This window comes from Thamnophis sirtalis, unplaced genomic scaffold (assembly GCF_051295495.1).
Source record: "Thamnophis sirtalis isolate CommonGarterSnake01/CBP01778 unplaced genomic scaffold, rThaSir2_p1.2 scaffold_4, whole genome shotgun sequence".
Taxonomy (NCBI): Eukaryota; Metazoa; Chordata; class Lepidosauria; order Squamata; family Natricidae; genus Thamnophis; species Thamnophis sirtalis.
In genome coordinates this window covers 80,465,606-80,485,103 of record NW_028261384.1, presented here as the reverse complement: position 1 = coordinate 80,485,103, position 19,498 = coordinate 80,465,606, and the positions used below count along the sequence as shown (strand labels likewise).

At 45.7% G+C, this 19,498-nt stretch overlaps 1 protein-coding gene and 1 pseudogene across 5 annotated transcripts in view; both read right to left on the bottom strand.

The window, feature by feature from the left end:
- Positions 1–19,498, bottom strand: part of VWC2 (von Willebrand factor C domain containing 2) — a 94,864-nt gene that overhangs the window by 65,919 nt on the left and 9,447 nt on the right. The window lies entirely within an intron of this gene.
- On the bottom strand, positions 16,842–16,938 carry LOC148045935 (U6 spliceosomal RNA; annotated as a pseudogene).

Here is a 19,498-nt window from a genome sequence, read left to right as displayed (position 1 = left end):
TTTAACTGATCAAATACCATGTATAAAGTATTCTGTTTTTATACAATGGCAGCATACATCCTTCAGTGCCTGTTAGCTATGTTGAAGTATATTTAATATGCCAAGTACAACTAGAATATCTGTGGAGATCTAAAGGTAGTGGCTCTATTGCTTGGAATGCCGCTGAGATATACCATGTACTATTGCTATTTGTGCAAATGGACAGCAATACAAGAGAGTCACATTGCATTAAAAAGAAATGACCACTCGGAAGGAATTTGGTTCCAGGACAGAAAAATGTAGCGCATGAAGCATTTGTTGACCTGACAAAAATGTTTTTTCCTTTTCTACCTGAAATTCAGACTGATGAAGTTTTGTTTACAAGGGCAGTAAAGGTTTTCATTATTTGAGCCAAGGTTTCAAAGAGTAACTGATGCCCGGATTAAGGAAGGTATTTTGTTGGTCCACAAATTAGATATGTCATCAATGACAAATGATCCGAAAATCTGTTACTGGGCCCAGTGAAAATTTTCTGGAAAGCATTCAAGGATGTTGCTAAGAATTTTCTGGGCAACTACAGAACACAAAATCATTCAGCTGGTTGACAAACATCTTATAGTATAGAAGACCAAGAAATGCAACATGTTCCTGAAAATTTAGTTTCAGTCGAAGATAAACATAGTGAAAGATTTCACCAGGACATTGTCACAATGGAAAAACAGTTGAGGCTACTAGAATCTATCAATGCTAGCTGACTATTGTTGGAGTTTGCAATAAGATGTATCAGACACTGAATACAAATGAAAATGAGCAGCAAAACACTTTGCCATATTGAATTCATGCAGCATGTCAGCAACAGTGTGTAACTAAAAACATTATAGTTATTAAAACTTAATTTTGTAGTTCTCAAGATTCCTACATAATAGAGTTATTCTAAAATTATATTTGCACTTTGAAGGGTCTATCATAATTATGAAAGTTTTTTTCAGGAAATGAAATAATTTGTTGTTTGGTGTTGTGACTATGGGTCTATCCCAAATAATTTTGGCCCAAATATATAAGCAGCCACATAAATGACCATATGTTTGTCTCAGAGAAGTTATGTAATTCAACATTATGCAAGCTTAAGCAACAGAACAAAGGCAAACTAGAGTTTTGGACATTAAGAGAGCTAATTTCAGTAAACTTAGAGACAGCTTGGGAAGGATTCCATGGATGAGAATCCTCAAGGGGAAAACAACCCAAAAAGTTTGGGAAACTTCAAAAATTGAGATTATAAAAGCCTAGTCTAGCATAATACCAATGAGGAAGAAAAATAACAGTCTCAAAAAATCCCGGCATGGCTGCATAAAGAACTCTCTGATAAATTGAAAGACAAAAAGAACAAGTAGAAAAAGGGGCACATAACTAAGGCATAATATCAGCAAATAAGTTGATCCTGCAAAGATGGTGAAGAAAACAAAGGCTCAAAATGAACTAAGGCTTGTGACAAAAGTCAAAAATAAGAAAAAAAAAGGTTCTTTCAACATGTAAAAAACAAGAAGAAAGACAAACGATTGATCCATTAATGGGACAAAATGGCAAGAAGGTGACAAACAACAGGGAGAAAGCAGAACTGCTCAACTTGTTTTTTGCATCGGTCTTTACGCAAAAGGAAAAAAATATTCCAATCTATCAAAAACAGTACTGTAAAAAACAGATCAGGAATACAAATTAAAATAGGCAAGTAAATGGTAAGTAAACACCTATCCACCCTAGACAAATTCAAATCACCAGGACCAGATGGATTACACCCCAAGGTTTGAAAGATGTGATCTTAGAATCACTGAACTACATGTTTCAAAGATTCTGGAGCATCAGTGAACTAACAGAGGACTGGAAAAGAGCTGATGTAGTTCCCATCTTCAAAAAAGGAAAAAGAAATAGATTCAGAAACAACAGATCTATCAGCCTGACTTCAATACCTGGGAAGATTCTGGAAATATAATGTCAAGCCCCAACCGTCTTGTCAAACCTGGGGTGAGCAGACTGCTGTGGAAGTCGAGGCAATCATAATTCCATTGTAACTGGATTTATCACCTGTACAATGAGGAAAGGGCCAAGGAACCCATTCTATTCATAAGCAATGAATCAGCGAACATCTAGAGGCAAACAAAGTCATAACCAAAAGCCAAAATGAGTTTGTCAAAAACAGATCATGCCAGACAAATCTCATTGCATTCTTTGAAAAATGACAAAATGAGTGGACCAGAGGAATGCTGTGGATGTAATTTACTTGGACTTCAGTAAGAAGTGCTTTTGGCATGCAATGACAAAAAAGTTAGCCATCACTACTATAGTCTGACAGCTCTATCAAGATGACCAATTCCTTGCTTGGGAGAGAGCACATGCAGATATCTACTAAGTAGCCACTCTGATCAGTCTATACAGCACATCATTGATAAAACTGCTCACATTTGCCAATCTCTTGATTCTTAATGATTCGAGTTCAAAATGGTGACAGGAGCAGCATCTTGCTATGCTAAGATTCAGGATGGCCTATACATTAGCGAAGTTAATGGCTCTCTGGTAGATCTGTGACAAGGGGTTTTTTTCTTGAGTTTGTTGCTACTACCTCCTGGGTAAATGGAGGCCATGGCCAATAGGGAGGCGATGGAGGGAACAAGGAGGAAAAGGCCTTGCTCACCTCTGAAGCACCAGTTCCAAGTCCTATCTGAAGTGGACTTTGTAATGTTAACTTATTAACTAGTTTATGAATGACAGCCTAAAAATTTGCAAGTAGATTTAGTAGTTTAACAGTTTGAAATTATTTTGGCCTGTTATGCAAGGGGAAGCCAACATTGCTGTATTATACTAATCAGCATTCAACTAGGGAGAAAGTTATGGGTGTATTTTGGTTTCTTTAAGACACTTTTTTGTTAATGTCTTTTTTGTTGTATTTTCTCTTTTGTTGTTTTTAGTTAAAATATTTTGTTGTTTTGTATTTTAACCTTTTTTAATAAATTAACATTTTCTCCATTGAGGTGGAGATAGCATCCAGGTATGGATTGGCTTCAACTGCTCGCTGTTTGGACTGGGTCTATCAAAGCTGTTAAGACACGCCCTTGTTGCTAGGGATCCCCAACTTTCGACTCAGTCCATCAGCAAGGATAGACATGTCATTCTCTTGTTCCTGACAACCTTTTGGACTTTCTTATAATAATTAGAAATTTATTTCATCATAATCTGGACTTTGTGAGTACTCCCCTTACTATAGGTAGAAGGTGCAGCTGGCTTAGTGGCTAGAGCCTAGGCTCAAGCCACTGACTGTATGACAGCTTGAGCCGTGCACAAAGGTGACTGCATTGAGGGATTAGGCAGGCCCAGCAGGCTGAAGGCTGTGTGAAGGGTGGCATACCTCTCACAAAGCCGATTAATCGCACCACCTTTGCAGAGCTTCACACTCTTTACAGTGTATTTTTGAATTGGCAGGGGTTTTTTTTGGTTGCAGAGCTTCGCACTCTTTAGAGAAAGGCTGGAGTAAAGCTCTGGGCACACAGTTTAATGTTTTGAAGAGCTTTACACTCTCAAATTGGCTGTGAGATCCCTCTGGACCATAGGCTTCACCCTGTTGGCAGAAGTTTGCACCCCTCACAGTGATAACTTAGGCAGTCACTAAGCAGAGTGGGAGCGCGATCTAATTGTCAGAAGCTTTGGCACGTTTCACCTTTGCAGCAGTGGACGATATTAGCGCAGTCAAAGACCTCAACTCTCAAGTGCTGTTAGAAGCGATCATAGGGCTCAAATAGTCTGGTTGAACACGAGTTTCTTTCAATCTTTGCCTGTCTGCGTTTTGCTTTAATTAAAGGTGCAAAACTTGCCTGTTAGTAGCTCACCTCAGTAAAAGGGCGCAAAACAGTCTTTTGACAACAGGGCGTTCCTCTCCCTGTCAGAAATCCAAAATGCAGCAGCACCCAATGTCATTTAGGGGGGCTCAGACTGGACAATCAAGAGCTAAAGGCACTTTCCCCTGCATCTCCAGTATTACCCTCCTCATTTGCAGCAGAAGTGCAATTCTAAGGTTGCCTCTAAGCTAGGGAAATCCAGGAAGGGCTCTAAGACATTTCCAAATTTGAGAAATGGAAGGAGAAGACATTGGAACATCTGTGCTCCAAGGCTAGGAGCCAGAGGACTCAAAGCTCCCATGTCACAGTCAGGACATTCGCACTCCAGACATACACTTCCTATGTCACCAGGGGGAGCTGAAGAGCTAAATTGTCCTCCAAACCCTTTCCCTATTAATACCTGTGGTCTATGGGGATTAGTGTCAGACTTGCATAGCACAGCTGCCATGGTGGATCAGCTCCATCCTTCAGTTAGGGTGGAGCCAGAAGCCACACTTACTTCAACAGCTGCAGGTCTTCACACAGAATTGCAGTCTGATCCAATGGCCCAACCAAATTTGCAGGATATTATCGCTAATGCAATCAGGCAAGGCATTGCAGCTGGGCTGCAACACCAGTCTTTCTCAGCAGCCCCCCAGTTACTCTGAGACCATACAGTACAGACACCTTACTAGGCTTAATACACACTCACCCGCCCATTCGTTGCACAGCCAATCTCCCCTTTCTGAAGAGGGAGAGATAAGGGATGCAGATTTGTCAGAGGATCCTTAACAGCCTGCCTTCTCCGATTGTTTCAGCTGGCCCACTTCAAATCTCTGCTCTTCAAGGCTAAGACTTCAGCAAACCTTGTGGCCAATGTGGCTATGACAACAACAGACACTGGTTGCATCTGCTGATCCACTTTTCTCAGAACAGACCAGAGAAGCAGAGACAATTCCACCCACTAGAGTTTTTGTGGATGTATAGTTCAAAGAGAATGGGCCTCTTCTACCTCCGGTCCTATAATATCATCCACTGACAGGTGTTCTTACAATGTAGTGCCTGAACTGGCTAGGTCATTCCAATTACCTACCGTGGACATGCAGGTTGCAGCACTCTACACTTCCTCCAATATGCCGGGGGCACCTGAGGAGATATTGAAACCAGAGGACAGGCTGGCAGACCTAACTCTGCAGAAAAGCCATCAAGCAGCAGCTTGGGTGATCAGTGCATCCACGACTGTCTCCTTTTTCAATAGGGCATCATTGCTTTGGCTACGCCAGCTGCAAGAGAAGATTCTGGTGACCAATTCCAGGGCGCACCAAGATGTTAACAAGCTGGTAGCAGCGACCCAGTTCTCAGCAGATGCCATTCTCAATGCTGCTACTGTGTTTCCCCGAAAATATGACATGTCCTGATAATAAGGCCATGCCACCCTTTTTGGTGGGCAAAAATATAAGCCCTCCCCCGCAAATAAGCCAGGCAGAGCACCACTCTCCAACCTAGCCCCCTGGTCACAGCTGACAACTGGATCCACAGCTGACTTTTGACCACCAGTTGTCAGCTGTGACCAGGGGGGCATTTGCCCAGGTTCGCCTGGTCCGCCAGTTGCGGCCCTACCTAAACCGGGAGGCTCTCGCAACAGTCACTCGAGCCCTTGTGATCTCTAGGCTGGAATACTGCAATGGGCTCTACATGGGGTTGCCCTTGAAGTGCATCCGGCGACTGCAGTTAGTCCAGAATGCAGCCGCGCGAGTGATAGTGGGCGCACCGCGGTTCGCCCACGTTACACCCATCCTCCGCGAGCTGCACTGGCTACCTGTCGGTCTCCGGGTGCACTTCAGGGTATTGATGACCACCTTTAAAGCACTCCATGGTAGTGGATCTGGGTACTTGAGAGACCGCCTTCTGCCAATTACCTCCCTTCGACCGATTAGATCGCACAGACTGGGCCTCCTCCGAATCCCATCCGCCAGTCAATGTCGACTGGCGACTACACGGAGGAAAGCCTTTTCTGTTGCAGCTCCGACCCTGTGGAACGATCTCCCCGTCGAGATCCGTACCCTCACCACCATCCAGACCTTCCGCGCAGCCCTCAAGACCTGGCTCTCCCAACAGGCCTGGGGATAGGTTCCCAATTTACCCGCCCGAGTGTTGATTGTTGAATGAAAGTTGTGTTTTATTATTTTTCTTTTGTTCACATTTTGTTTTGTCTTTTGATACTGCACCCCCTCCCCTGTGATTGTAAGCCGCCCTGAGTCCCCTCAGGGAAAAGGGCGGCCTATAAATCTTAATAAAATGCTAAAAAATGCTAAAATGCTAGCGGTATTCCAAAGGTGCCAAGCCATGGGAACCAGGGTGGCAAAGGTGATTGCATTGCTTGGCACATTCAGGATACCGCTAGGTTGGTGAGCGGCGCTATGCCCAGCTGAAGAGGGGGGTTGCTGGGCGGCTGATCTCTTGCGAGTGGGCTCCCAAAGAGCCGGTCACAGCCTCAGGGGAATGGCTGGGTTGCGCTGTCGCAGCAGCGCAACACAGCAGCCATGAAGCGACCACTCTCATGAGCAGCCACCCAGCAAACCCACTTTCTAGCCGGGCATAGCGCCATTCACTGACCTAGGGGTATCATGAAGGCACCAAGCAATGCAATCACCTTCCCCACCCCCCGGTTGGCAGTCAGTCCACAACCATAGAGCGTACGCCCAGAGCGACCACTGCCGGAAGTCTCAGTTTGGAAGCCGCCAAAAAACCCATGCTGAGATGGCGGCGGCGGCAGCAGAGGTGCCCTGGCTCTGCAGGGAGAGCTGGACCAGGGCATCGTGAGGCTGGGAGGCGTGCAAGCAGAAGTGGAACAGCCGCTTGTGCAAACCCCCCCCCTCTCCAGCCGTACAGAGTGCCATTCACTGGCATTTCGAAGGTGCCAAGCTGTGGGAGTCGGGCAGCAGTGAACAGGCGCTTAGGTGGCTTGGCGATACCCCTAGGTCAGTGAATGGTGCTGTGCCCGTCTGGAAAGGCGGTTTGCCAGGTGGCTGCTCATGAGCGTGGTTGCTTCATGGCTGCTGTGTTGCGCTGCTGCGACAGCACAACCAAGCCATTTGCCCCTGAGGATGTGCCTGGCTCTTTGGGAGCCTGCTCGCAAGAGAGCAGGCCCCCTGGAACTCCAAAACAATAAGCCCTCCCCTGATAATAAGGCGCAAGCCATATTTTGTGGGTCAAAAGAAAATAAGACCCTGTCTTATTTTGGGGGGAACATTGTAGATTTGCATCCAAGTCCATGACTTCATCAGTGGGGGCGCACCATTTAATCTGGTTGCACCAGTAGCAGGCGGATGTGCTCCTAGCATCTGCTCCCTTCAAAGGAGGAGCTTGTTTGGAGAATTCTTAGATTCCATTCTGGTGGAGACCAGAGACAAAAGAAAAATGTTGCCGTCTGCCAACAGAAAGGGCTTTTCCCAGCCAGCATCTTACATCAGACTTCCTACCTTTCAGGCCCCAGATTATAGTGTGACAAATTTCAGGCCACAGGGGGTTATGTCCTTAGGCAATGGCAGCAGGCAGACCATCTGCCTAGAGGTAGACAGTCTAAGCAGCCCTTTCGTGGTCAAGAGCAGCGGTTCGCTTATTGATACGGTGCCGTGCAGGGTTTACTTGTCCCAGGACAGACAGACCAACCTCAGGGACCTAGCAGGGCAGGTCAAAAGAGAGCGGACTGTATCCTTGGCCAAGCTCTCACAGCTCCTGGGCAAAATGGTGTCCAGCATTTCCATCATCCCCTGGGTACGACTGCACACCAGAGATGTTTAATGGTTCCTTTTACCATTTCAGAAAAAAGGCGGAAGCAGCTCTCTAGCCAAGATTGCCGGAACTTCAGAGGTCATCCGGTCCCTGCACTGGTGAAGGTCCCCAGCCATTTTCAGGGGCTGCTCCTTCAAAGACCCAGAGCGACTGATGATGACAACGGACGCCAGCCTCTTCAGATTGGGGGGACAGCCTTCAGTCACAAATGGCCGAGGGACAGTAGGACCAGAGGGACTGGACTCACACTATCAATTGGTTGAAGCTAAGAGCGGTCCATCTGACGCTCCGTCACTTTCAACAGACCGTCTCCGGCAAGCATGTGCTGATTCTGATGGATGTGGCCGCCAAAGCCCACGTAAACGTCAGGGCTCCAGCTGACCGCCTAGTGCTTGAGTGGAGCATTCTGAGGGAGGACATATTTTCCTCCAGTGTCATTAAGACCATCCAGGCCTCCAGGAGGCCCTCCACGGACAACATATATAACTCTACCTGTGGATCTTTTGTACCTAGTGCTCTAGCAAGGGCATTCCCTCCATAGATGGAACAGTGCCCCAGATCTTGGATTTCCTCCAGGATGAATTAGACAGTGATTTGTCTCCAAACACCATCAGGAGACTGGTAGCAGTGTTGTTTCCGGTGCTGATATATGGGACACTGCAATCTCTAACACAGCACCACATGGTGCGCCAATTCTTGAAGGGGACATCCAACCTGACCTGGAACCTGTCTAAGGTTTTAAACTTGCTCACTGGATCTCCCTTCATGCCCTTGTGGACAGCCACCCTATGTTTTCTTATCCTAAAGGTGGCATTCCTCATAGCAATCATCTCAGCTAGGAGGATTTCAGAACTGCAGGCCCTCTCTGTAAGGGAGGTCCTCTGTATTTTCCACAACAGAGTAGTGCTACATCTTGATCCCTCCTTCATCCCCAAGATGTGCACCTGGTTCCACAGGGCCCAGGAATTGATCCTACCTAGCTTCTGCCCAGCTCCTCACCTCCCAGAGAAGAAGTGGCACACCTTGGATGTCAAGAGGGCTCTCAAGGTATACATAAAAAGGACTTCCCCCTTTAGAAAGTCGGAGTCCCTTTTCCTGTCCTTCTAGCCTTCTTCCCTGGGCAGGAAAGTAACTTCATCAACTATAGGTAGATGGTTAAGGACATGCATTACTAAAGCATACAATCTGCAGTCCACCCCATTAGGTTTGGTTTTATTAGAATTTGTAGGCCGCCCTTTTCCCTGAGGGGACTCAGGGCGGCTCACATAAAACTGGGAAGGGGGGGATACAAACATCAAGATAGAGACATATAATAAAATGGTAGGCAACATACATTCATCATTCGGGAGGGGTAACTATCCTTATCCCCAGGCCTGACGGGCGAGCCAGTTCTTCAAGGCTATGCGGAAGGCTTGGACGGTGGAGAGGGTACGAATCTCCACAGGGAGCTCGTTCCAAAGGGCCGGGGCTACTGCTGAGAAGGCCCTCCTCCTTGTGGTTGCCAGCCGACACTGGCTGGCCGATGGAATACGGAGGAGGCCTAGTCTATGGGATCTTATTGGTCGCAGGGATGTAATTGGCAGAAGGCGGTCTCTCAAATATCCAGATCCACTGCCATGTAGGGCTTTATGGGTGATTAATAGCACCTTGAAGCGCATCCGGAGATCGACAGGTAGCCAGCGCAGCTCGCGGAGGATAGATGTTATGCGGGTGAATCGAGGTGCACCCGCGATCACTCGCGCGGCTGCGTTCTGCACTAGCTGAAGTCGCCGGATGCTCTTCAAGGGCAGCCCCATGTAGAGCACATTGCAGTATTCCAGCCTGGAGATCACAAGGGCCCGAGTGACTGTTGTGAGAGCCTCCCGATTCAGGTAGGGTCGCAACTGGCGCACCAGGTGAACCTGGGCGAATGCCCCCCTGGTCACAGCTGTTAGGTGGTGGTCAAATGACAGCTGCGGATCCAGGAGGACTCCCAAGTTGCGAGCCCTCTCTGAGGGGTGTAAAATTTGACCCCCCAGCCTGAGTGATGGAATATTAGTCAAATCTTTGGGAGGAAAACACAACAGCCACTCGGTCTTTTCTGGGTTGAGCACAAGCTTGTTAATCCTCATCCAGTCCATAACGGCCTCAAGACCCCGGCTCATCACATCTACCGCTTCATTGAGTTGGCACGGGGCGGACAGATACAATTGAGTATCGTCCGCATATTGATGGTATCTAATCCCGTGCCTGCGGATGATCTCTCCCAGCGGTTTCATGTAGATGTTGAATAGTAGGGGGGATAAGACCGAGCCCTGAGGCACCCCATAATTTAGGGGCCTAGGGGACGATCTCTGCCCCCCCACTAACACCGACTGCGACCTGTCCGAGAGGTAGGAGGAGAACCACCGTAGCACGGTGCCTCCCACTCCCACCTCCCGCAGTCGTCGCAGAAGGATACCATGGTCGATGGTATCGAAAGCCGCTGAGAGGTCGAGGAGGACCAGGATGGAGGGATGTCCTTCATCTCTGGCTCTCCAAAGATCATCCATCAATGCGACCAAAGCGGTTTCTGTGCTGTAACCGGGTCTGAAGCCTGACTGGAAGGGGTCTAGGTAGTTTGCTTCCTCCAAGGACCGTTGGAGCTGGAAGGCCACCACCTTCTCAACAACCTTCCCCAAGAAGGGAAGGTTGGAGACAGGACGATAGCTATTAAGGACAGCTGGATCCAAGGATGGTTTCTTCAGGAGGGGTCTCACCACCGCCGCTTTCAGTGCGGCGGGGAAGTTCCCCTCCTGAAGGGAGGCGGTCACGACCGCCTGGATCCAGCCTCGTGTCACCTCACTGCAGTTCGTGACCAGCCATGAGGGACACGGATCCAGAACACAGGTGGAGGTACTTACAGCTCTCATGGCCTTGTCCACATCCCCGGGGGTAACGTCCTGAAACTCAACCCAGAGCTGTTCTACTTGGTCCCCCTGTGTCTCGGCTGGAACTGCGGGGGTGGAGTCCAAGTCCGACCGAAACCGAGCAATTTTGTCCGCTAAGAATTGGGCATACTCTTCAGCTCTGCCCTGCAAGGGTTCCCCCGCCTCCCTTTTGTTCAATAGGGAGCGGGTTATCCTAAACAGGGCGGCTGGACGGGACTCAGCGGATGCGACCAGGGTGGCTATGTGAGATCTTTTTGCTGCCCTGAGTGCCCTGGTGTATTCCCTGGTGTAGGTGGTTACCATTGCTCGGTTCGATTCGGACTTATCGGACCTCCAACGGTGCTCTAGGCATCTCCTCCGGCGCTTCATCTCCTGGAGTTCCTCGGTGAACCAAGGGGGTCTCCGGGATCCGCTGCCGCGGAGGAGCCGCAGTGGCGCAATCCGGTCGAGGGCCTCCGACGCTGCCGAGTGCCACGCAGCAGCCAGAGTCTCCACCGGACTGTGGGCGAGAGTGTCAGGAATAACCCCAAGCTCTGTCTGGAACCTTGACGGCTCCATAAGGCGCCTGGGGCGGAACCACCTGGTCGGTTCCTCCTCCCTACAGTGGGGGTTTGGCCTCCGGAAGTCGAGCCTCAGTAGGCAGTGGTCTGACCACGACAGGGGTATGATGTCGCTCCCCCTCAGACCAAGATCACAAATCCACTGCTCCGAGAGAAATACAAGGTCAAGCATGTGTCCCGCTGAATGGGTTGGGCCTCGAATTACTTGGGTCAAGCCCATGGCTGTCATGGAGGCCATGAACTCCTGCGCCCCATCAGAGTTTTCACCGAGCGACGGCAAATTGAAGTCCCCCAGGACCATCAACCTAGGGAACTCAACTGCCAGCTCGGCTACCGACTCGAGGAGCGAGGGGAGGGCTGCTGCAACGCTGTTGGGAGGCAGGTACGTTAGCAGCAGACCCACTTGACCCTTGAGGTCCAACTTTAACAGCAAAGACTCACACCCGACAATCTCCGGAGCAGGGACCCTACGAGGAACTAACGACTCCCGGATAACGGCGGCCACACCCCCACCCCTTCCCTGGGCTCTCGGCTGATGCAGCACCTGAAATCCTTCTGGGCACAGCTCTACAAGGGGGACTCCTCCCTCTGGGCCCAGCCAGGTTTCAGTAATACATGCCAGGTCTGCCCTCTCGTCTAAAATTAAGTCCCGGACGAGAGCAGCTTTATGAACAACAGACCTGGCATTTAGCGACAACAGCCTGAGACCAGGGTCCTGACTACTTACGCCATCTGGTCTTGGAGTGGGACTCCTAGGGCCGGAAGGAGGGATCTCTGCAATGTAGCGAACCCTCCTTCCCCGGTAATGGCCTGCCCTAAAGTCCCCGCCGTATCTGCCCCTCCCTGTTACGACCGCAATACCCCGACCCTCTCCTGTGCCTCTGGTCCTCTCAACCACCCCCATAGCCCCCGCCACTCCCGGCAGGTCCTCCGAATCATACATACTCAAACATTCCCCCAAACAGTCCCCACGTAATAGTTAAAAAACACAGAAAATACAACAATAATGGTAATAAAAGTGGGATCATTCATTCAATTACATACATACCCCTAGCATATCCCATACAAAGTAAGAAGAGAGAAGGTAGAGAAAAGGAAGAAAAAGATAGATTGCGCAGCTGTTAGGGTGCGAGTCCAGGCGGAGCCAGGTGGCTCTCAGTAATCGAGATGGTTAGAATAATTACAATAATTAGCATCCAGTTATGGTCCAGAGAAGGTATACAGGGGCGTAACTCGTGTCCCCCTCTTCTACAGGTCTGAATAGGTCCAAAGAGTCCGGAACAATTGAAGGAAGCAGGGGGCCTTCTTCCACAAGCGCTGTCCCAGATAGAGTCCCAGGGATAATGGCAGGTGGTAGTGTTGATAATGTTCAAAGCCAGATGGGGCTGAGCTAGCGGGTCTGAAAGTCCAAAATCCGCAACCAGAGGTGGCCAGAAGTTAAAATGCCACAGTAGGGGGGCGCCAGATGGCAGGTGGAAAACACAGGGAAAAGCCTCACCGCAACAAGGGGGGGCAAAGAGTAGAATGCGTCCAGAGGGCCACTTGACCGAGCAGGGGCGTAGGAGGAAGGAGGCAATGCTGAGAGAGAAGTGAGGCTGAATAGTAAAGGGAGCCATCCGGAGGGGCCGATGCAGCGTCAGGAAAAACCGCCCATCCAATCTGCTCAGTCCCCACACTGATTCAGTTCGTCCTCTCTCCCTCCGGAGCAATAATGGTCTTACGAAGCCCCAATAAGACAGCTCAATAAGCAAGGTGAAATCGCCTAGGTCGCCGAAAAACGCCACCGTTGCAGCAAACGTGGCGCCGCCCCCCCCACCAAGTAATGCAGGCAGCTCGCGGCACACAGACCACCAAAGTTGTGCAGTCCGGGGTCGCCCAGAAGCGGCGACCCCCGCAAAGGTCTGGGCTGATTCAGTTGGTTCTCTCTCCCTTTCAAGCCAGATGAAATTGCCTAGGTCGTTGAAAGACGCCGGCATAACGCCGCCGCCCCCCACCGCCGGATAACACAGGCAGCTCACAGCACACAGAACAGACCTCCGAAGTTGTGCAGTCCGGGGTCGCCCAGAAGCGGCGACCCCCGCAAAGGTCTGGGCTCCTCGGGTCCCCTGAATTCCTCATTACCAGGACAAATCACCGCTCACTCAACCAGAAGCGCAGGCACTACTGCAGTGTGGGAGACACAGGTTGCATTAGAAGAGGTCTGCAGAGCAGCCATGTAGTCCTTTCCTTCCCCGTTCATACAGAACTATAAGCTGGACAGCTTTGCATCAGCTGAGGCAGCGTTTGGCTGATGGGTACTACAAACCATTTGGACCAGATGACGCCCCACCCGTAGGGACAAGCCAGCTTTGGTATGTCCAATGCCTGGATGCTATCTCCATATTAAAGGAGAAAGGCCATTGGTCTTAGCTGATACGCCTCATAAGGTGGAGATAGTATCCAGCCCCATCCTGTAGGATGCTGGTCCTCACTTCAACTGAACAAGACATTACCAGAAGACACGTCGAGTCTGTCACTTCAACTACACTGAAAGCTGGGGTCCCTAGCAACAAGGGTGTATCTTAACAGCTTTGATAGACTCAGTCCAATCAGTGAGCAGACAAAGTCAACCAATGCCTGGATTCTGTCTCCACCATTTGAAAAGAAGCCTATCAGATAAGACCAACGCCCATTCTACAAAAAAAAATAATCTGATTTTAACTTGACAGATTCTTAAATCACAACTTTCGCAGCTTTCAGCAGAGGTAAAAACATGTAGCCAAAAAAGAAAAAAAACACACCTCCCAAATTAAATATATGTATCAAGGAAATGACAGGTTCAAAATAGTGCTCAATTTCTCTTCCAGGAACCAATTGATCTGTTTGAGAACTTAACAATCTTTCAAATTCAGTGTAAAATCTATGATAAGACAAACTAATATTATGCATCACTTTACAAAGCTTTGATTTGCAAAGCTGTAGCCATAGGATCTATAGGATTTCTAGGAAAATTTATTTTACATATTTGTATTCTGCCTTTATCATTTTTAGAAATAACTCAACGAACATATATTTGAAAATTTAAAAAGATTAAGAAAGCATTTAATGACTTTTGCAATGTATTGTTTAATTTCAAATACCCACAAGTTAATTTCTAAACACAAATGTTTCTCAAGATGAACACAATTTATATTTTTAAGAATTAAAACTCTTGTTTCAATAGTGATTTAACACTTCATTCTGTCCAAAAACTGCACAATTTTGTACTAATTTTTCTGAATATATCATTTAAAAAACTACATTTTTTCTGTTAATCTCCTCCTCCTAGTCCAGCTCCCTCACAATGATTTGATTCTGTGAATTCTGTAGGATTCTACTGGCGAGACCTTTTTTCCTTCATAACCTAAAAGATGTTTACAGATTTCTTGATTCACACAGCAAAATTGCACCAATATTTGGTAATGTTATTAACAGCAGGCAGAAAACCTAGACCACTTGTAATCACTGATTCATCAATATTGGATCCAAAAGATTTTTAAAAATCTCCCAATCTGTAAAGATTTTATTGGGAAAACAATTCCTTCAAATATACAGCATCTGCTGGAAATTTTGATTGAAATCACTCTCACAAGAGGGGCCAAAAAACAATTTTTATTTTACTTCAGTCCTTTTCATTTTAAAAAGATTCTCCCTCACAAAAAGAAACTTATCTGTGTTTTCTGTGCTAGTCAATGGGAATCTTGACACGTGTATAATAAATCAAAGCAATCAGTCTCTACTTATACCTAATCTAAAGTTTTGTTTTCCCTCTTCCCCTCCCCCCAAGAAATATAACTCTCAATCTAAATCCTTTTGTCAGTGCTTGTTCCTATTTTTCATTAAAATTCAAATAATCAAACTCCTTCAAATGAAATAAAGTATGGATTTTGAAGGAATGATATAATATTTATCACATTACCTAGGTACATTTTTATGGCTAGGAATATTGATTGTTTCTCAGCTTGCAAAATTTTTTAGAACTAAAAATAATAACACAAATTCATTCTTTCTATAGCTCCATCATATTTGAAGTTGTATTTAATTATATTTTTAAAATCCCACTCATTATTTTTATAGATAACTCAAAATGATGAACATGCCTAATACTCCTTCCTCCTCTTATTTCCCCACAATAATCCTATATAAGTGAGTTCAGCTGAGAAAAATGACAGGCCCAAAGTCACCTAATTGGTTTTCATACCTAAGGTGGAACTAGAACTGTGTCCTGATTTCTAGGCTGGTGCTTTAACCACTAGGCCAAACTGGCACTCATTGAAGCAAAATATATTGCATTGTCCTATCTCAATATTGACTAACTACGTAGTACTTCCTGATCACATTCCAAGTGTTACTTGCAGAAAGTAAGTAATGCTTGGAAAGTTTTTAAAAAAATGTTTTATAGGATTAAATTTTTTCCAGTCATTTCTTTATATATACTCATAATCCTAGGGAACAGCTTGGCCATCTCTAAAATTTTTGGAATCTTACTGCTAATGTTAGATTATCCAAAGAGTCACATATTTATGTAGTTTTATTGTACAAATAAGACAGATACTTCACATCTAATTACGTATCAATCCAAGTTATTTCTTTATTTAGATTCTTCTTATATATCCTAAGAAATTCCATTGCTCGTAAACACAGCTAGAGATGATGGAGCCAGTTTAATAGAGAGTCCACTTTACACTATATAGTATAGAGGCACCCTTATAATTTCTATGCATGTTAATCTTCTTTATTAAAGCAGATTTTCCACAAAGTTAGGAATTATAGCAGACAATGAATATGGAAAGAGTAGCATGCAGTCAGTACTAGTTCATACTAGCACTAGGACACAGGTGATCAAAGTAAAAATCCTAAAAAATAGTTTGGGAAGTTACACAAGTAGTCCTTGACTTACATCCATTCGTTTGGTAATCAATTAAAGTTACAACAGCATTGAAAAAAGTGACTAATGGCTAGTTTTCATTTCAACTGTGGTAGCATCCTATGATTGAGTCATTAAAATTCTGGAACTTGGCAACTTTGTATTTATGATGTTTGCAACATCTTGGGTTAATCTGATTACCAGTTGTAATTTCTCCAATTGGCTTCTGACAAGCAAAGTTAGTGGGAAAAGCCAGATTTACTTAGCAGTTGCATGATTCACTTAGCAACTGTAGTGATTTGCTTAACAACTATGGCAAAATAGTTTTTAAAAGGATGCAACTCACTTAACAACTGCTTGCTTAGCAACAGAAATTTTGGGCTCAATTGTGGTCATAAGTGGAGGACTATCTATACTACTAGCAACACAAAGGATTGATAGGAACAGCATCACATAAAATCTTTTAAATCTAAACCACTTATTGTGGCACGCAAAATGCAAAGTTTATCCGCATACTAAAAATCTTGATAAAAATCAATCCATTATATTTTTAATCCATACTCAGTAATATAATTTATATTTCACAAAAATGAATTACAGGCTATAGGATAACAACAACAGCACTAGAAATAGCACTTACTTATATACCGCTTCAGAGTGCTCTAGAGCTCTCTCTAAGCGGTTCAGAGTCAACATATTGCCCCCAACAATCTGGGTCCTCATTTTACCAACCCTGGAAGGATGGAAGGTTGAGTCAATTTTGAGCCGCTCAGAATTGAACTCCTGGAGTGAGCAGTGAGTTAGCCCTTGCAGTGCTGCATTTTAACCACTGCGCCACCACAGCTTATTTAAAAATATGGAACACTTCACGAATTTGCGTATCATTCTTGCACAGGGGCTCCAATTGTGTTGCTCCAATTTCAGTAAAGTTGGAAGGAACCTGCCAAATGGAGCTTCCCACATGGCACAAACACCCAACGTTTTCATGGCCCGGTTCTGAACTGACGTGTTGGTTATTCCTGCCAGCTTGGTGTCATCTGCAAATTTGATGAGTTCCCCTTTTGTTCCCTCATCTAAGTCATTTATGAAGATATTGAAGACTACTGGGCCTAAAACTTAGGCTGGTATCCCACTTGTAACTTCCCTCCATGTAGATGTAGAACCATTAAGGACTATTTACTGGGTGTGATTTGTCAGCCAGTTACAGAACCATCTGGTGGTGATGCTCAGTGGTAAGATTCAGCCAGTTCGCAGCGGTTCCCCTGGCTGACACCACCCCACCCTGCCCATCAGGATTGCCATTCAGGGTGAAGAGGCTGCAGGGTCATCACTGGGAGCTGGCTGATCAGCTGGGAGGCGGCAATGGATCGGCTATGACAATCTGCTGGGAGGTTGATCAGTTAGACCTTCCAACTTCTCGAGATCTTTTTTTCCTTGAGAAGTTGGAAGGTCTGACTGAACATTTTTTAAACTGGTAGTCACATGGTGGTCTTCAGTGGCCCTGCACACAAGAGAACGGAGCTGGAAAGCAGGTTAGTGAGGGAATTGTGGTTGTTCTGGAATGGAGTGGAACTGAAGATATACATTATCATTTTTTGGGGTGAATGGGACGAAAGCGAGGATTTTGCATAATCTTTGCTCTGGGATTGGGTGGAAGTGAGGATTTTGCATTGATTGCTTATAAGTAAGTAAGAACCAGTAAAAAAGGAATCTGTAGATCAGCATTTTTCAGTCTTGGCAAGTTTAAGGATGAATTTCATGCTGCCTTGGGAATTCTGCAAATTGAAGTCCATGCACCTTAAAGATGCCAAAGTTGAGAAGCATGGGTCTACAATACAGTTTAGGATTTTCCATTCCTGCTTTATTTAGAGTTTGGTGCAATTAAATAAATCAGTTGTCATTTCCTTAATAAATAGTGATTAAAGCGAAATGAACCATTATTGGACTTTTTGTGAGAAACTGAAATTAAAAGTTGATCTGCCTTTGATGATTAGATATGGGATTATGGAAATAATGTAGACAAATGTTAATCTTAGAGTAAGAGTTTGATATATTTTTTACCTATATCTGTACCATTGAAAGTTGAAAGTCACTCTTTTTCAGTTTTATTTCTTTTCCTCTTTCTTACACTTTCACTCTTTTTATTTCCTGAGCCTTTTCTTTTTTTCAAATTTGTGTATTATTTGTTTATCTCTTAGCTTTATATTTTTTTGGTGTATGAAGGATCAAATACTCAGCCTTCATAATTCTACATTCCTTACTTACAGAAATCATATCAAAATTTAGAATGAAATCCACTGGGAGCCATCTCATATAAGGCAGGCTCTGAGCCCTCTAACCCAAAAGTGTTTATCGATAGAAGAGAATATTCGAAACTGAGGCTTGAACTGTAGGGTCCTTGGTGCTCTCTGAGCTTGATAGGTTCCTTGCAGATGTCTCATTACCAAAGTAGGTAATATCATCAGTACTAGAAGGGAGTGGAGCTTGCTCTAATTTTCATATACTAGTGGCTTACCCTGTCAGTGTTGATCAATTGCTTCACACACAGTGTTTTGATTGGTGCTAGGTTTCTACAGCCTCAGACAGAGAAGGGCTATTCTACACACCTCCCTCAAATGTTTTTTAAAATACAGTTTCCTAGCATTCCTTTAGGAACTACCAACATGCAAACTGTGGTTACTCATCCTAAAATGAATCCTAAAACGGAGCTTCAAAATTTGCTGTTTGCTGGGAAGATGTATAGCTAAAAGTCAGTCTGTATTTAGTGTACATCTGACTTTGGGGATATTTCTTCAAAACCAAACAAAAGTTTATTTTCTGTACAGTTCACACTCCTTGCTCGCTGGATTTAGATGTCACAAAACAAACTGCACATTTTGTGATTAATCCCCATGCCCCATTTTGACTGGCAGAGTACTGTAGGAGGCTGGGTGCTGTCATGCCCCTTGGCCACTCCCACCCACCCAGCCATGAGCACCCAGCCCATCATTAGGGCAGAGAACCGATTGTTAAATTATTTGAATCCCACCACTGGTGATGCTGTCTATCCTTCAATTTTCTAGTTTACCAAGAAGAAAACAAACATTGGTACCTACCTCAACATCGTTTCTCAGGGCTTCGCGGGAGGGATCACAGCTGGGTTATTATCACAGCCTGATTGATTGAGACTGAATGTCCATCTTGAGGCCACACCTCTTCCTCTGTAGCTCCAGTTTGAGGGGAGGTCATGTAAAAGGTCTATCTATAATGATAAGAAAGGGAAATATACCTAGGCTACCCCCGACACTGACTCACTAGCCTGTAATTAGGGTGAGATGTGACCCCTCCCACAAAGCTCTGAGAAGCGATGTTCAGGTAGGGACCAACGTTCGTTCTCCAGGACATTGCGGAAGGGGTCACAGCTGGGACGTATCCAAGCTACAGTCCTAAAGGTGGGGTATCTTCTGTGTCTAATGATGTTGGGGTGGCCAGAACCTGTTGGAGTACTCTGTGCCCGAATGACACCTC